At 43.5% G+C, this 18,466-nt stretch overlaps 1 long non-coding RNA gene and 1 pseudogene across 1 annotated transcript in view; both read right to left on the reverse strand.

The window, feature by feature from the left end:
- The window catches only part of LOC146892562 (uncharacterized), a 32,012-nt gene extending 20,558 nt beyond the window's left edge, over positions 1 to 11,454 (reverse strand). Inside the window, exons 1-2 of the long non-coding RNA XR_015739079.1 lie at positions 11,310 to 11,454; positions 10,195 to 10,320 (exon numbers count right to left, since the gene is read on the reverse strand). This is a non-coding gene — a long non-coding RNA (uncharacterized LOC146892562). The remainder of the gene's footprint in view (positions 1 to 10,194; positions 10,321 to 11,309) is intronic.
- On the reverse strand, positions 4,074 to 4,907 carry LOC148120634 (ferritin light chain 1-like; annotated as a pseudogene).
- Positions 11,455 to 18,466: the final 7,012 nt, after the last annotated feature.

The raw sequence follows: 18,466 nt of genomic DNA on the forward strand, positions 1-18,466 counted from the left end.
ATAATCTGCCTATAATTTAGCTCCACTTGTTAAAGGATCTGTTAAACTCTTCCCACATCTTCATATATATACATATACATATATATATATATTCACTTTCACACTGTGATTGTAACATAAGGGGCCAGCTTGTTGGGGTTTCTGTCCCGCCCGGTACCTCACAGCCGGCAACTCCCAAGGAAAATGACACGGAGTTTACATTAGGTTATAAACTGATTGGCCCATTAGGTCAGGCTTCTTGTTAACTCTTATAGCTTATATTAACCCATTATTCTTATCTACATTAGCCATAATGGCTCCGTACCTTTCTCAGTGTGACAGCTTACATGTTGCTGCTTCTTCTGTGGTCTGCGCTGGAGTGGCTGAGGAGCCTCTCTGCTTCCCAGAATTCTCCTGTTCTCATCACATCACCTCTACTTCCTGTCTGGTTTTCCCGCCTATACTGCCTGTCTGGCCAATCAGCGTTTTATTAAAATATGATTGACAGAATACAGACAATTCTCCGGCATCATGTGATCACACACAATTTAGTGTATATACATGGCATGTTATAGCCTAGCTTGTTCTTTGTCCTTATTTACTTACTGAGCAATAATTAAGACTTTAAATGACTTGGAGACTGATCCTCATTGGTACCCAAACTCCATAATCATTCAAAAATTCTTCTCCTACCTTCCCTCTGATCATTCTCCTACTTTATCTCCTTGACTGCATTAGTCTTTCTACAATCCCTCCTCAATTCCCAAGTTCAGAAAAGATAGGAAAATCTTTTTAAGTTTGTAGAGGTTTGAATGAGAACATCTCCATAGGTTCATATAATTGAATGTCTGTCCCCAGTTAGTAGATCTGTTTGGGAAGGCTAGAGGTGTGACCTTGTTGGTGTGGACTTGTGAGAGGTGTGTCACCAGGGGTAGTCTTAGAGAGTTCAAAAGCACACAGCAGTGCAGTCACGCTCTCTCTGTCTGTAGATTGGGATTTAAGCTCTCAGCTACTGCTCAAGAACATGCTTACCTGCCTGCCTTCATGCTTCCTGCCATGATGATCATAAACTAGCCCTCTGAAACTGTAAGCAAGCCCTGAGTTAAATGTTTTCTTCTAAGTCTGACATGGTCATGATGTCTCTTTCACAACAATAGAACAGTAACAAAGACAGAATTTGATACCAGAGACTGGTATCATAAGGGATATCAGTAAATGGTTAATATTCCATAAATTGCAAAACACTTTAAAGCATTCAGTAGTATAAGCAGGGCAATTATCAGTTTTCAGTGTAATAGATGTTCCGGAAAGAAGAAGGGGAATAATAGGTTATTAGTGGCATCCAAGGTTGTTTCATCCCTGTGAACAGAAGCAATAATCATATTTTTAAAAGATGTACCAATCATTACAAGAACATATTCTAAACATGCAAATTCTGAGATATGTTTAATATCTGTTTGCCAAATGGCATCAGATTTTAACCCTCAAGGATGCATTACGCCAGCAGAGGGCAGTGGTGTGAAGGAAGAACAAGATGAACTTCATAAGATTTCTTGTTTAGCTGTCTGAAACGAAAGTACTGGGGCAAGAGGAGGCTGCTGCGTCAGCTTAAGCATTAGTGGATGCTAACAGATTAAACAAGCACCAATATGAGACGCTGGCAGATTAAATGAGCACAAATACGAGCTATGAAAGAAAATTAAGTTTGTTGTCATATAGATATCCGAAGGAAGAGAAACAATTGTGAAATAAGATTAGTAGTGGGTTTAGGCTCAAGTCTTGCAATTTCTAAAAGAAATAGTATGAACACAATATGCAGAGTTGGTTACACTATTCAATGGCTGAGAGATATCTAATAACAGCTGATTGATTTCAGTCAGTCTGGACTGCTGAGCTGTACAACCCAGGGTGGTTAATCTGTTTGTGGAGAATATGGAATCTATAAAATAGGTTCCTTGTCCTTTTGAAGAGCCATCTGCAAAAGCATTAAAAGTGTTCTCTATAGGATTTTTAAAGTAATTTTAGATAATACTCAGGGGTATCTTCAAAAATTCTTAAAAGGGGTTCTTTAGGAAAGCTGATTATCTATACATCCCAAGTAGCATGATACTCTACTACCTGCTGAGTATTACCAGTGTGGGACAAATAACCAACTTGCATTTAGTGGTATAGTGATTTCTGCTGGTTCTTTGCCAGTAAATTGTTTATGAAGTGTCCTTCCCGTCATCATCAAGTTTATACTTTCTTGTAAATAAGGAGTTGCAGAAAAAGGGAACACTCCTGCATTGCTGGTGGGAATGCAAGATGGTACAACCCCTTTGGATGTCAGTGTGGCGATTTCTCAGAAAATTAGGAAACAACCTTCCTCAAGACCCAGTAATACCACTTTTGGTATTATCCAAAGGATAATTTTGGTATATACAAAGGATGCTCAATCGTGTCACAAGGACACGTGTTCAACTATGTTCACAGCAGCTTTGCCATAGCCAGAACCTGGAAACAACCTAAATGCCCCTCGACTGAAGAATGGATAAGGAAAATATGGTACATTTACACAACGGAGTACTACACAACAGAAGAAAATAATGACAGCTTGAATTTTGCAGGAAAATGGATGCAACTAGAAAACATTATTTTGAGTGAGGTAACCCAGATACAGAAAGACAATTATCACATGTACTCAGTCATAGGTGGTTTTTAAACATAAAGCAAAGCAAACTAGCCTACAAACCACAATCCCAGAGAACTTAGACAACAATGCAGACACTAAGAGAGACTTACACAGATCTAATCTACATGGGAAGTAGAGAGTAGAAAAAAACAAGATCTCCTGAGTAAATTGGGAGCATGGGGACCTTGGGGGAGGGTGGAAGGGGGAAGGGGGAGAGGTAGGGAGGGGAGCAGAGAAAAGCGTAGATCTCAATAAATATCAATAAAAAAGAAATAAGCCACACAAGATGGAAAATTAAAAAAATAAGGAGTTACAGATTATTGGAGAATTATGACATTTATAAATAAGTCCTGTGTTCAAGGAGATAAACAGAGTAAAGAAAATCCTGCTGTTAAATCGAATAAAGGGAGTGGTGACCTCTGGGCAAGATCCCACACAGCTAAGCTTCCATCTTGTGGAAGGAATTAAAGAAAATCTTAGAGTCGGGGTGTGGTGGTCAGAAAGCAGAAGCTGGCGAATCTCTGAGTTCAAGGTTGGCAGAGCAGCCAAGCTTGGGCAGTGAAGGAAACCATTGAAAACAGAAAGTTACTGAAGATATAGTTGAACGAGGGGACCATGTTCTAGCCCCAACAAGCAGCAGAACTTGGCAACTTCAGTTATGTGGTTCTGGCTTTAGAGTCAAGGAGAGAAATGGATTATGAAATCTGTCTCTGTGTATAGGAAAGCTGCTGACGGCAGGCAAGAGTCAGGAGTGTCCTTGAATGGATGTCTAGAGAGGCCTAGTGTGAAGCTGTGAAGGTGAAGTCTGTGTTGCTTTGGAGAACCCAAAATGTTGTAGATGCTAGAACTGTGGGATACCAGCCAAGTAAAGCTACTAACAGGGAGTGGAACCAGCTCAAGAGAAAGAAGTGTGTTGCAGTCAACAAAGCTGAAAGAAGTTGGAGATCTGAAGAGCAGTTTGATAGCAGACATGGAGATGCAAAGTCTGGAGTTTGTCCAGCTTGTTTTTGGTCTTGCTTTGGTCCAGTATTTCTTTTTTGGAATGGTAATGCATATCTTGTGCCATTGCATGTTGGATGCATGTAATCTGCTTTTTCATTTGATTTTATAGGAGATTACATGCAAGAGAGTGCATGAATCTCAGAAGAGACTTTGAACTTTTAAGCAAGTTTGAGACTATTCTAGATATGGGGAATTTTGAAGTTGGACTAAACACATTTCTGCATTATGTTATGGCTACAAGCCTGTGGGGGCCAGGGAGTGAATGTGGTACTTTGAATAGGAATGGCCACCATAGACATATGTGTTTGAATACTTGGTCCATGGGAGTGGCACTATTAGGGGGTATGACCTTGTTGGAGTAGGTATGATTTTGGGTTTTTTTTTCTGTTTCAAAAGGCTTTATTTTTACTTGGTTCAAGACTTGAGAGGGGCTCCAGGGCATTACAAAGCTGTCTAGTGGCTTTTTGAGAGGTTCGGGTGAAGGTCCTGAGGCTGGCTGGTGCAGAGCAGAGGTGGAAGCCACTAGGAAGGAGAGGCCTCCTAGTCATGCTTGAGAGTGAGCCGTTCAAAGAGGTACTCGCCCAGAGATGCCTGGGGCCCAGCAGCCAACCTGTGGAGGTTGGTCAGGTGGTTGCCCATTTTCTTGATGACCTTCACCTCCTCATTCAGGATATGGTTTTCAAGGAGGTCACAGAGATGAGGATCAGTGCGAGCAGAGCCCAGGGAATGAAGATCCAGGAGGGCCTGGTTCAAGTTCTTCTCCAAGGCCAGGGCAGCTTCCATGACCTCCTGGGTTTTACCCCACTCATCTTGAGAAGGCTTCTGCACATCCTGAAAGAGTGCACGGCCTCCGCGATCGTTCTGCAACTTGAGGAGACGCTCAGCGCCCTCGCGCTTCTCCTCGGCCAATTCCCGGAAGAAGTGGCCTACACCCTCCAGAGCCACGTCATCCCGATCAAAATAGTAGCCCAGCGAGAGGTAGGTATAGGAGGCCCGCAGGTGCAGGTTGACCAGGTGGTTCACAGCAGCCTCCACTTCGGTGGAATAATTCTAACGAACCTGGGAGGTCATGGCTGAGACGCAGTCTGGAGCTACCCGCAAAGAGACGGTGCCGGGAGCTGAAGGCGGCGAGGAGATGGTCCCGGAGGCTGCGACCGCAGATGAGGAGCAGTGGAAGCTAACAAAGGGAGGCCCTGGGTCTGTTCCGTCCAAACACTGTTGAAGCAAGACACAGATCCACGGGATCTCCGAGGGCTGCTCTAGGTATGATTTTGTTGAAGGTTGTGTGTCACTAGGGTGTGGACTTTGAGGTCTCAGAAGCTCAAACTGGTTCAGTTTCTGCTGCCTACAAATCCAGATATAGATTCCTTTTCTTTTCTTTTCTTTTCTTTCTTTGGTTTTTCGAGACAGGGTTTCTCTGTAGCTTTGGAGCCTGTCCTGGAGGTCCTTGTAGACCAGGTTGGCCTTGAACTCACAGAGATCCTCCCGCCTCTGCCTCCCGAGTGCTGTGATTAAAAGCATGCGCCACCACCGCCCAGCTTTAGATATAGATTTCTTAGCTACTTCTCAGGCATCATGTCTGCCTGTATGCTGCCATACTTTCTGCCATGATAACAATGAACTAAACCTCTGAACTGTAAGCCAGCCAAATTAAATTATTTTTTTTTTAATAAGAGTTGCTCTGGTCATGGTGTTTCTTCACAGCAAGTAATAAAACCCTAAGACATCAACCAAAGCGGCAACAGCAGGTCTCCAAGATATTTTGGATTAGGGTAAATTTTTGTATTAAATATTTAACCCCATTTATAAAAAATGGTAAAAGAAACTGCTATAATTCAACACAACTAAAGCAAAAAAAAAATGACCTTAAAATTACTTTATGAAGATGATAAAAGTACTTAAAGAGGATATATGAACAAATCCCTTAAAGAAATTGGGGGAAAGACAAGGAAAAAAATTGAAAGAAATCAATATATCCCTAAAAGAAAGCCAAGAAAACCAATGAACAGATAAAGGAAACTGTTCAAGACCTGAAAAGTGAAATAGAAGCAATAATGAAAACACAAATGGAGGAAATCCTGGAAGTAGAAATCTGGGTAGGCAAACAGATACAGACACAAGCATCACCAACAGAATATAAGACATGCAAGAAAGAATCTCAGGCATTAAAGGCATGAGAGAGGAAACAGATTTGTCAGACAAAGAAAACGTTAAATCTAAAAAAATTATAATACAAAATACCCAGGAAATCTGAAACTATGTAAAGACCAAATATAAGAATAATAGGAATAAAAAAAGGAGAAGAAACCCAGTTAAAATACCCAGGAAATTTATTTAACAAAATCATAGAAGAAAATTTTCCCAACCTAAAGAAGGACATGCCTATTCAATTCAAAAAGATTACAGAACACCAAATAGATTGGATTAGAAAAAGAAAATCCCCTCACCACGTATTAATCAAAACACTAAATATACATAACAAAGAAAGAATATTAAAAGCATCAAGGAGAAAAGGCCAAGTAACATATAAAGGCAGACCTATTAGAATAACACCCAACTTCTCAACCAAGACCCTAAAATCCAGGAGGGCCTAGTGTCTTGTAGATTCTAAGAGACAATGGGCATCATCCCAGACTACTATACTAAGCAAAACTGTCAGTCACCATAGATGGAGAAAATAAAACATTTCATGACAAAGTCAAATTTATACAAAATCTTTTTACAAACTCAAAGGTATAGAAGGAAAACTACAACCCCAGGAAGTTAGCTACAACCACCAAAACACAGGCAATAGATAACTCACACCAGCAAAACCCAAAGAAAGGAAACACACACCACCACCACCACCACCACCAACAACAACAATATAACAGGAATTAACAATCACTGGTCATTGATATCCCTCAATATCAATAGACTCAATTCACCAATTATAAGACATAGACTAGTGGATTGAATACAAACACAGGATCCAACATTCTTCTGCATACAAGAAACACACCTCAATATAAAAGATAAATATTACTTCAGAATAAATAATTGACATAGTAAAAAATGGCCATTTTAACAAAAGCAAGCTACAGATTCAATCAATCTCCATTAAAATTCTAAAATAATTCTTTACAGACCTTGAAAGAATAATACACAACTTCATACTGGAACACAAAAAAGTCCAAGATAGCTAAAGCAACACCATACAACAAAAGAACTTCCAGAGGTATCACATCCCTGATGTCAAGCTCTACTATAAAGCTATAGTAATAATAATAAAAAAAACCTCATAGAATTGGTATAAAACCAGGTGGATCAATGGAATTGAATCAAAGACCCAGATGTAAACCCACACACCTACGGATACCTGATTTTCAACAAGGAAACCAAAATTATACAATGGATAAAAGAGAGCATATTCAATGAATAGTGCTGGTCTAACTGGATACTGGCATGTAGAAGAATGCAAATCTATCCGTAAGTACAAAACGCAAGTCCAAATGGATCAAAGGCCTCAACATAAATCCAGATACACTGAACCTGATAGAAGAGAAAGTGGGAAATAATCTCAAATGCATTAGCACAGGAGACAACTTCCTCATCAGAATACCAGCTCCTAAGACTGACAATAAAAGGAACCTTGTGAAATTGAAGTTTCTGTAAGGCAAAGGACATCATCGACAGGACAATTGGCAGTCTACAGAATGGGAAAAGATCTTCACCAACCCCACCTCTGACAAAGGGCTGATCTCCAAAATATATAAAGAATTCAAGAAACTAAATATCAAGCAACAAAATAATCCAATTAAAAATGGGGTACAGATCTAAACAGAGAACTCTCAGCAGAAGAACGGCCGAGAAACACTTGAGGAGAGGGTCAGCATCCTTAGCCATCAGGGAAATGCAAATCCAAACGACTCTGAGATTCCAACTTACACCTGTCAGAATGACTAAGATCAAAAACACAAGTGATCCTCTCGTGCTGGAGAAGATGCAGAGCCAGGGGAACACTCCTTAATGCTGGTGGGAGTGCAAACTTCTACAGCCACTTTGGAAGTCAGTGAGGCAGTTTCTCAGAAAACTGGGAATCAACTTAGATAGTACACAGCTATACCTCTGCATACCCAAAAGAATGCTCAGTCATCATACCACAAGGAGACTTGCTCAATTATGTTTATAGCAGCTTTATTTGTAATAGCCAGAACCCAGAAACAACCAAGACGTCCCTTGACCGAGGAATGGATAAAGAAAATGTAGTACATTTGCACAATGGAGTATTACTCAACTATTAGAAACAAGGGCACCAGGAAATTTGCAGGCAAATGGATGGAACTGGAAAAGGTCATCCTGGGTGAGGTAACTCAGATCCAGAAAGACAAACATGGTGTACGCTCACTCATAAGTGGATATTAGCTGTAGAGTAAAGGATAACTATATTATAAACCGCAGCCCCAGAGAGGCTAGCTAACAAGGAGGGTTCTTGGGGTGGGGGACACCCAGATCTCCCTGGAAAGGGAAAATAGAAGGGATTTCATGAGTAGACTGAGGATGAGTGGGTATGGGAATACAAGTGATCAGGCTGGGGACACAGAAGGGGAGAAAGCTGAGGGGGACTGGTGGGGGTGTGATTTTAGGGTTGGGTGGAGGTCTGGTGCAGGAGACTCTCGCAGGAGTCTATGGGGAGGACCCCAGCTTAGACTCCTAAAAAATAGCAGATAAACAGCCTGTGCTGGCCATCTCCTGTGACCAGATTGGTGCCTGGCCTACTTGTCATCAGAGAGATGTCATTCAACAACTGATGGAGGCCGATGCAGAGACCCACAGTCAAACATTAGGCAGAGTTCAGGAATACTAAGGAGAAGGTGAAAGGAGAGTAGGAGCCAGAAGGATCAGGGCACCACATGGAGTCTCACACAGTCACCTGGGCTCATAGGGGCTTGCAGAGACTGAAGCGACGACCAGAGAACCTGCCTGGGACTGACCTATGTACTCTACATATATGTTCCAGTTTGAAGCTTGGTTTTCCTATGAGACTCCTAATAGCAGGAACAGACGCTGTCTCTGACTCTTTTACTGACTTTTGGGACCCTACTCATACTGAGTCACCTTGTCCCTCCTTAACACAAGGAGAGGTGCTTAGTCTTACTTTATCTTGATATGCCATGTCTTATTAATACTCATGGGAGACCTGCCCATTCCTGGATGGAGACAGAAGAGGAGCTGATTGACAGGGCAGGGGAGGGATGAGAAGTAGGGAATGGGAGGGGAGGAAGGGGGGAAACTTCAGCCAGGTTGTAAAATAGATGAATAAAAAAGACAACTAGTTAAGTTAGCATTGATATAGGAGAAACTGGTACCCATGACCTCAGCTGGTAGGCTTGAAATAGCGAGGGAACAGAGGAAGAAATTCCATGCGCAACTCTGACTCTATATGTCTTACCACACAAATCATAACTGTGGATGTCAAGCACTGCTGTCTGGATTATGATTTACCCTCTCCTTAGTTCCCAAATACAAGACATTGTCTGACCCCATTTTATCCCACTCAGAGTACAGTGTGGGACTAAGATCAAATGGATCTCTGGCTTTCCATGCTGGTTGGAATCTCAGACCTTAGGAAGTCAACTTGTTGGAATAGCTAATCCTAATTTAAAATCTTAGTAGCCTTGTGTGGCACTTTTACCCAGTTAGAGAAGCAGCTGCTGGATGGCATCATCTAAGGAAGTCAGACTTAACCACGCCACGAGACTGCCTTTGCCCCTTCCACAAGACCATGGAAGACCATTTCTGAGGGAAATGGGTCTCGAGGGAAAGAAAGGATTATTCTGTGCAAGAGAGTAAAGATAGGAACCTTAGAGGCCTCCAATTGTTCAATCTCTTCCCCTTCTGGGGGAAGGCAGAATGATATTGAGTAGGCTGTAAAAGTCTATTTACTACAGACAGAAAAGTTAGTTCTGCTGATTGGGGTAAATGTTGTGCCTATATTATGAGGATCCCCAAAAGACCACCACAGAGAGGAGATTTCCAGGGTTCAGGACCCTGATTGGCTGACATTTGTCTAGGGGTATCTTGGCAAAAGAGGATCAAGTGAAGGCTGGGCTCAGGGAACATCTGGTGATCTTATCTAATGATTAGAATGTCAAGTACTTCCCTTTAGATGCTGGCCCTCCCTAGGTGGTGTCAGCTTACTGTTTTTTCCTGGAACCCAGTGAAGTCTGCCAGTAACCAAAACCCAAATCTACTTTTTAACTGGTCTTTATTAAGACTGCCACAGATGTAGTGTGGCCAGGCTCTTCCGGGCCCCACAGTAATGCTTTCTGTCTTTGGTCTTTCTCTTTTTTTCCCCTTTAGTTATTCTCCCACACATAGTATGTTCAATGGTATTGCCCACAGCATCTTTGCCTTGGTCTGTACAGAGTATTCCTGGTTTCCATGGTAATGTCCTTGGACCCGCCCTGTATTGTCCAGAGCCTTCCAAACTCTGCTGGGTCCTAATACAAAAGGGGCCACCAATAAAGAGCTGGTGGCAAATTGTCTCAGTGGGTGAATACCTTATGATCTTGACTTTCTTGCTCATACTCTCCCTCCTTCCACTCTTCAACAGGACCTTGGGAGCTCTGTTCAGTGCTTCGATGTGGGTCTCTGCCTCTGTTTCCATCTGTTGTTGGATGAAGGTTCTATGATGACAATTAAGATAGTCACCAATCTGACTACAGGGCAAGGCCAGTTCAGGCACCCTTTCCTCTATTGCTTAGGGTCTTAGCTGGGGTCATCCTTGTGGATTCCTGGGAATTTTTCTAGAGCCAGGTTTCTTGCTAACCCCAAAATGGCTCCCTCAATCAAGATACCTCTTTCCTTGCTCTCATAGCCATCTTTCCTCCATCTCAACTATCCCATTCCCTCAAGCTCTCCCCAACCCTCTCTTTTTTTCCCCTCTGTAATGGTTGTTCTGTCTCTTTAAGAGACAAGACAAGCCCATTCCCTCCCCCATCCGCTGTGGCAGGCTGATCTTCAACTTCCGGCCTGAGCTTGCTCTCTTTTCTGTCTTCCTCTCAGAGAGGCAGCTTCGCTTTTGCCTTTCTCCCCTCTTCTCTGCTTCCCCCCTTCTCTGTCGCTTTCTCCTTTTCTCTCTCTCTCTCTCCCTGCCCCCACTTCTCCCTTCCCCTTCCATAACCCCCTGAATAAATATTCAACCTCACTCTGCATGTCGTGTCTATCCATGCCTCTGTCTCTTGCCTACCCGCCATGTGTCTCCCTGCCTGGGACCAGCCACCGCTTTGGGACTGGCAGCCATCTCTGCCTGGGACTGGCTACTCCCAGGGTCTGCTGTCTGCTGCCACATGACCTGCTACCACCATTTGGGACCTACGGCATTTCTGCTGCCTACTGCCGTCAGGGGTCTTACAGCATTTTTTAAAAATCATAAAACCCTCCTCTTTCCCTTCTCCCCTTCCCTCTACCCTCTGCCCCCATGTAGCATGAGGGGCCTGCTTGTTGGGGTATCTGTCCTGCCCGGTACACCACAGTCGGCATATCCCAAAAAAGTCACACACAAGACTCCATAAGATTATAAACTGATTGGCCCATTAGGTCAGGCTTCTTATTAACTCTTATAACATATATTACCCCATTATCCTTATCTATGTTAGCCACATGGGCTCAGTACCTTTCTCAGTGTGACAGCTTACATGTTGCCTCTTCAGTGGTCTGCGCAGGAATGGCAGAGGAACCTCCCTGCTTCCCAGAATTCTCCTGTTCTCATTGCATCACCTCTACTTCCTGTCTGGTTTTCCCGCCTATACTGCCTGCCTGGCCAATCAGCGTTTTATTAAAATATGATTGACAGAATACAGACAATTCTCCCACACCACCCCCATGCTCCCAAATTTTGTTAGGCAATTGCTTGAGCTAATGGGAGCTCACCAACTCCAACTGGACTGGGAGTGAAGGAGCATGGGATCAAATCACACTTGTCCGGGGTTTGTAAAAAAGAAGGACCACAAGGTTACATTCTGGGGGCTGCATCAGCATGTAGCCTGCTTACCTGCAAGCATGCCTGCCTGTGTGCAAGCATGAACTTAACTAGCAAACAGATGTCTCTGGTTATCTTGAGCAAGCAAGCTTGTTTACAGAAGTGGAAACACACGGTTAGCATTGTAACTGTTATCTTGCATGGCAGCAATTTTAGTCAGAATTGTTCAAGACCAGACAATTGTGAGAAAAAACCTAGGCATTCCAGGAAGCCACCTGTTCTTAAGCCAGTTGGCTAGGAGGGTCCTGTTCTCATGCGTACAGCTTTTACAGGCTAGAGGCAGTTTTTGTTTTATAGATTTTGTTTTTGTTTTGTTTTTGTTTTATTTTGGTTTTTGAGACAGGGTTTGTCTGTTTAACAGCCATAACTGTCCTGGGACTTGCCTTGTAGACCAGGTTGGCCTGGAACTCATGAAGATGCATCTGCCTCTGCCTCCTAAGTGCTGGGATTAATCCCCCCCCCCCAGATGCTTTCTAAATCTTTAAAGCACAGTATTTAAGCTTTAAATATAACGTTAGTCATCACAATACTTGATATTTTTTACATATGTATGAGAAAAAGAACTCATCAGGTCACTACAGGTGGCAGCTTGGAGCTGGGTCTCTTCCCTTCCCTTCAAGCTATCGTTCATGAATGAACTTTCAAGCCAAGAAGATTGACAAACAAGAACATTTCACTTGTAATGCCTTAAGCTAAGGGCATTTTCTTTGAACTTCTCAGTGTGTCTTCTGATGGTTATCTTTCTATGTAGATTTTATTGGAATTGTGATTACAATAAGGTTAGGTAGATGGATGAAGAGGCAGAGTGATTGATAGCATGTAGGTATGGATTTAGATATAAACCTCATCAACACAATCTTTTTTTTTAACTTTAGAGACTTTTGATGGTTTGGGTCTACACAGTCTGACCTCTCTCGTCTTCCTGGTGGTATAAAGCTTCGAATAATTTCAGAACTCATCTAGAAAATGTATATAGTAAAACGAGCCCTGAAGCACATAAGTTTCATCGGATTATCTCTAAAGCATCTGGTGTGGGGGGTCTCTGGTGAGCTCTGGGGACCGGTTCAAAGGCAGTCTGTCCAGGTTTAACATAAAACGGTCACTGGAGAAGAGTTGTTCTTAGTCAGGTGTTGTCTTAGCCTAAAACAAGGCAAGTATAGGCAGACTAGACATCCATTTGCTGCTGCTTTAGAAAAGCGGCAGTTTCAGCGGTCTATGATGCATTGTACGGGAAGCTCAAGGGAATTCCTTCATGTGAGCGGTTTGTGTTCTTGCTCTGAACATCTGAAATCATCTGAGCAGGAGAGGATGTGACCCTGACCTTGGACAGTTCCTCCACTTTGTTTTCAGCTGCTAAGTAGGTCGCTGTGCACCGTCCTTCTGGGAAGCAGGCCCAGCTCCTGTGGGACTTCCTGTCTTTGGGCTGCCCTCTGCTTCCCTTTTGCTCTCCACTCCACCCTAAGGAGCCTGCAAGAGCACTCAAGGAACTGGAAATTGTTCTGCCCTGCCGTCCTCCTGAACAACCGGGTCCACTGTTGCTATGCAAAGGAAACAGGCCAGAGGCAGTTCCTAGCATCATTTCTGACTTCCTGTGTGAAGCAGCATAGCTCTTGCTCTTCTCTGCCAGGCAAGACCCAGAATATATCCTTCTTTAAGCAGGAGTACAACCAAGCTCCTTTTCTCATAGAAACACTCTGTCTTAAAGTAGGCAAGATATTCTGACTGCCTCTTGCAGCAATTTTGATCTGGAACGTCAAAGTTTCTGATTGTTATTTCGATTTGTATTTAGAAATTTGGAATTCACAGTATTGCACAGACAACAAAATGGGTAAGAGATTTGGAGGACATATTAAGACAGACGGCATTCATATAGTGTGAAAACCTCTAGTAAGGCTGTTGCTGAGGGGGAATTTCATTTGGAAATTCCCGGGAGTGGACACCAGTCTGCCATGGTGAAACCGTGGTTCTCGCAGGATTAACTCCAAAGGTGATTGCCTATAGTCTCATAGTAGTCATTGCTTTTCAACTTCAGTGGAAGTAATTTATAGTTCAATCTCACCTGCAGGCCTACTAAGGTAGTATTGCTCCTCGGCGTCCTCTTATTAATAAAATTAGCCAAATTAGCCACTGGAGAGTCATATCTGGAAATCTAACGACATTCTACATTTTTAATAAAGGCTCAGAAATATTGTCGTGGAGCCAGTGATACACAGAACTGTGGTCAAATTAATAATTGAAGTTCAGAACCTGACAGAGGCAAAGGTTGATACTGATTTCTTTCCTCTAATATTTGGAAGAGTTTTAAAGGTAAAAAGAAGGAGATAATAAGACACATTGAATTTGCTTCTTTCTTTGGCCACTCCTCCCTGTGTGAGAGCACAAGTCCCTTGTTTGTCTACACATCTTGAATAATTCACTGCTCCTAGACTATGCAGTCTGATGCCTTATAAAACAAACTCAGGCCGAGTTTCAATCATATTAGACTGCAAGCTGAATTTCTCATGAAGGATTATCTAAGACCAAATATATCCTGGGCCCTTCAAAACCAAACAGTCGTGAGAGTTACGTGAAGAAGTGTGAGCCGTGGAGAATTCTTCAGTTTGGAAAACTAATGGGATCCTGCTTGGTGCACATCAACCACAGCAACGTTCTGCTGGAGCCCAGCACTGACTGCAGAGCCGTGCTCGCTTTGGTCCTGGGTGTTAACCAGTTGTGAAGGCACTGGGAGAGTTGTTCCTTGGTTGAGCTTAACCTGCCTCTGGGAATACTTTCTGCTCCATCCATTTTGAAAACTTTATTCGGCTGGATTTTTCTGCCTCCCCTTATTAACTCTTTCTCCTATGGGAAGATAGGAACACTCGGATACTGATACGGACACTGCAGAGGCTCTTCTGGGAGTGGTGTCCTTCGGTGTCCTGTCTTCCAAATGGCACAGCTGACCCTCTTGCCAGAGGCAAGTCACTCTTTGTATGGAAAGACACCAACATTGATGGACAAACTACACGTCATTTCAAACCTCATTTTAAATTTTGATCCATAGCTTTATGTTGGAACCTGACTTGGTAATTAGCAAATAATGAAACAATGGTTTTCAATGGGCTTTGTACATGATAGGAAGAAAAGAGCAGTTATCAGTCTTTCTCTTGAGTCACAGAGAACATTGTGATTTTGGCCGGGTGGTCGCAACACATACCTAATCCCAGCACTCAAGTGGCAGAGGTAAGAGGATCTCTGAGTTCAAGGCCAGCCTGGTCTACAGAGTAAGTTCCAGAACAGTCAGGGCTACATAGAGGAGTGAAACCCTGTCCCAAAAAAGTGAGAGGGGAGAGAAAGAGGGAGAGAGAGATGTAAATATCTGCATTAGTATTTTACCACTAGATCGTTTCATCTACTAGCTGACCCTGGCTCTTAGGTCAATGAGAAGCTCATATTAATTTTTTAAGACTCTCCCTTTTCCATAAAATGCTTGCACCAGATTTTCTGTTATTCCCATATACTGTGTTGTGCATCTGCAGGAGCTTAAAGACAAAATAGGGATGAAAGACAAAATTAATTTGTAGATTGAAAGTTTGCATCCCTTACCAGCAGCGAAAAGGTGACATAATGACCTGGGTGTCTACACCGAAAAGAACAAGTATGAACACTTCATTTAAAGGGGTGTGAGCCCAGGGCAACCTCTGACAAATAACAAAAAGAAGCATAATAAACATAATAGAGCAAATAAGTAAGACACCCCAAAATACTGTTTTACCCAATAGAAGTAAGAAAGGAACAAGGTATGAAAGAGACATATGGGAAACAAAGGGCAAAATAGCCACTTAAATACAACCATACCATATTGGCAAAAAATTAAATATATTTAGCATATCAAAGAGCTGGGTAAACAAAGGTGATAAGTCCCATAATCTGTCTGTGTGTATGCCTGCAGGCCAGAAGAGGGCACCAGATCTCATTGCAGATGCGTATGAGCCACCACATGGTTGCTGGGAACTGAACTCAGGACCTCTGGAAGAGCAGGCAATGCTCTTAACCATTGAGCCATCTCTCCAGTCCCCTCAAAGCCACTTAAAAAAAAAGTGCAGCAAACATAATCAAACTGCTTTAAGGTTCCATATTGGGAACTGAAGCAAAGTAGCCAGGTCACCTGTTTCAGGTGACATAGGGAGCAAATGACAGGTGCTGACGTGAACAGTTCACCTGTCTTGACTCCAAGACAGTGGAGTCCTCGTCTTGACTTAGACAAGGGTTAAGGCTCCATTGTCTCTTATGGCCAGGACAGAATTGGAAGATTTTATGTGAGTCTCAACCCTGTTGCAGGATCTAAGAACAATGGACCTGATTTTTCTCCCAGGTAAAGTAACATTGAGGACCAAAGGATAAGCGCATGAGGCACCTAACACCTCCCCATCACTCTGAGAAGAGGCTATGGCTGTTGCTATGGTTATCACTGTGGCTATGGGTTCTGCTCTGGTGCTTCTACTGTTTGAAGACTATTTAAAATGATACTGAAAGACCCGGATAAATCCAGACCCCTCTAGCAGGAAAAATAGAACCAAAAATCTAGCAGAAAAAATAGAGCCAAAAGTCTAGGTTAGCCAGTTCAGTGACTCTGTTTCAGGAACTAGCTGAAGCTAAAGTTAGATTATAATCTTGAGAATAATCTTGAGAAACAGGGAGTTATCCCCTTGTGATTATCACTGGTATTTTTGGAATTTTTCAATGATCACTGGTATTTTCGGAATTTTCAAATGACGCCCTCCCTACTCCCTTTAGATTATTGGGTTGTGGTTTCTTCCCTTAAATACCCCTTCTCCCAGTGACTCGGGGTCAAACTCTCTACCCCTGTGTGGGAAATGAGTTTCAGCCCCAGTGCACTGATTCCTGTCCTGTCAATAAACCTCGTGTGATTGCAGCAAGGACAGTCTCTTGTGAGTTCCTTGGGGGGGTCATGTTATCCCGAGACTTGAGTGAGAGTCTTCCCACTCCGGAGGTCTTTCAATACCAGCTCCTTAAAACCTCTTACAAGCAGAATGTTGTTGTGAACTATTTGTTTACACTGTGTGAAGATGTGATTGGTTTAGTAAAGAGCTGAATGGCCAATATCTAGGCAGGAGAGAGTAGGCAGGACTTCTGGGCTTAGAGACGAACTCAGGATGATTCAGGTTAATTTATAAGAGCTAGTTGGGGAAAAGCCTAAGTTGAGGCCAACTTTTCATCATTAATAATAAGTCCCCATGTTGTTATTTGTGAGCCGGCAGCAGAAAGGAAAGTCTGGCTCCAGAACACAGTCGCACCCATGTGTGTGAGGTGCCACTACAACCCCAGTGGGGACAAGCTCCACAAGGCGCCTGTGCACTCACTCCTAGAGCAGAGGTAAGTAGCTACAGGCCAGTTATAAAGTCAAGAAAATATTCTACACATGCCTCATTCTCTGAAGGAAATGAAGAGACATAGAGAAGGGATATGGGTGACCTGGGAGAAGTTGGGGGTGGAGGACTATGAGGGGCGGCTGAGGACCACAGCTCCGCCTTGACCACTCCCATTCTGTGCCCAGGCAGACAGGCTCCCTTGCCCTTGCTGCAGCGCTCTGAAGAGGGGCCGGCTTGCTTCTTAACACCAACTCTGCTGAGAAAATTCCAACCATCCTCTCTTCTGCTCTCTGCTTCCTGTACCTAAGTCCCGAATGTGTCTGCTCAGCGCCTTCCGAAAGGAGCCCAGATGGTCATCACTCTCCCAGTTTCAACCGTCTTTTAGGAAGCCGACTCTGAGAAGAGATGCAGACTCAGCTTCCCATACCTAACCACCTGGGCTCAAAGAGGAGAAACTAGGCCTTAGCCGCCCAACTCAGAGGTCAGGAAGCCCACAACAAACAGGCTGTCGTTGAATGCTTGCTCTGCTGAGAGTTAGGGCAACCTCCACAATCAGCACCCTTGGTAGGGAGGACAGGAGGATTCGGCCACCAGACCCTGTCTGCCCATCTCACACTAACCACAGTGGGCAGTACCCCACGGGTGCCCACCAAACTCCCATTGACGGAGCACAAGCAGAGAGAACCGTGCAGCCTACGAGATCAGCAGCAGGCAGACCACCGGCCTAGATAGGGAGGCCCCAAACAGGCAATAACGTTCAGAAAGTCCCAGCCGGCATGCCACCGACAACAGGAGAAAGTTACAGTATAGTCTAAAGGTTTCTGGAGGTTGTGATTTCATCATACCTCCTCGTAGGCAGGGAAGACTTCCTCTTCCTCCTTATCTACTGACAGGGACAGCTTCCTCTTCCTCCTAGTCGGGTGGTGAGAGCCACCAGCTGCAATAGCTCGCTTCGCTTTCATCTCTGGCCTGCACCCAGCAACACAGGTGCAGGGCACCGGGCAGCTTCTCGCCTGCTGACTCACCCCCCTCCCATCACTTGGGAAACCTAAGGTCATCTGGCCTTTTCCCAAGCTCTTCCTCGGCTCCTTTACCCCTTTCGCATGAAGTAAATGTGTCGTCATTTACCTTGACATGGGCGCTTACCACCAGCCCAGAGCCACTATACCTGAAAATGATTCTTTTGTTATTTTTCAATCAATATATTTGCATTATTATCCTAACTTCTCTTTAGTAAAAGCCCCCAATGAAGATAGGTTTCACCTAAGAAATAGTAAAAAAAAAAAAACATACAACCACGGGGATGGAGGTACAGTTTAGTGCTTATCTGACATGCAAAAGATTCTGGGTTCAATCCCCAGCACTGGAATTTTAATTGAAGACAGGACCATGGTCTAGAAATTCTTGGTAAATACCTGGCTG

Source organism: Myodes glareolus, chromosome 10 (assembly GCF_982192425.1).
Source record: "Myodes glareolus chromosome 10, mMyoGla1.1, whole genome shotgun sequence".
In the NCBI taxonomy this organism is placed as follows: Eukaryota; Metazoa; Chordata; class Mammalia; order Rodentia; family Cricetidae; genus Myodes; species Myodes glareolus.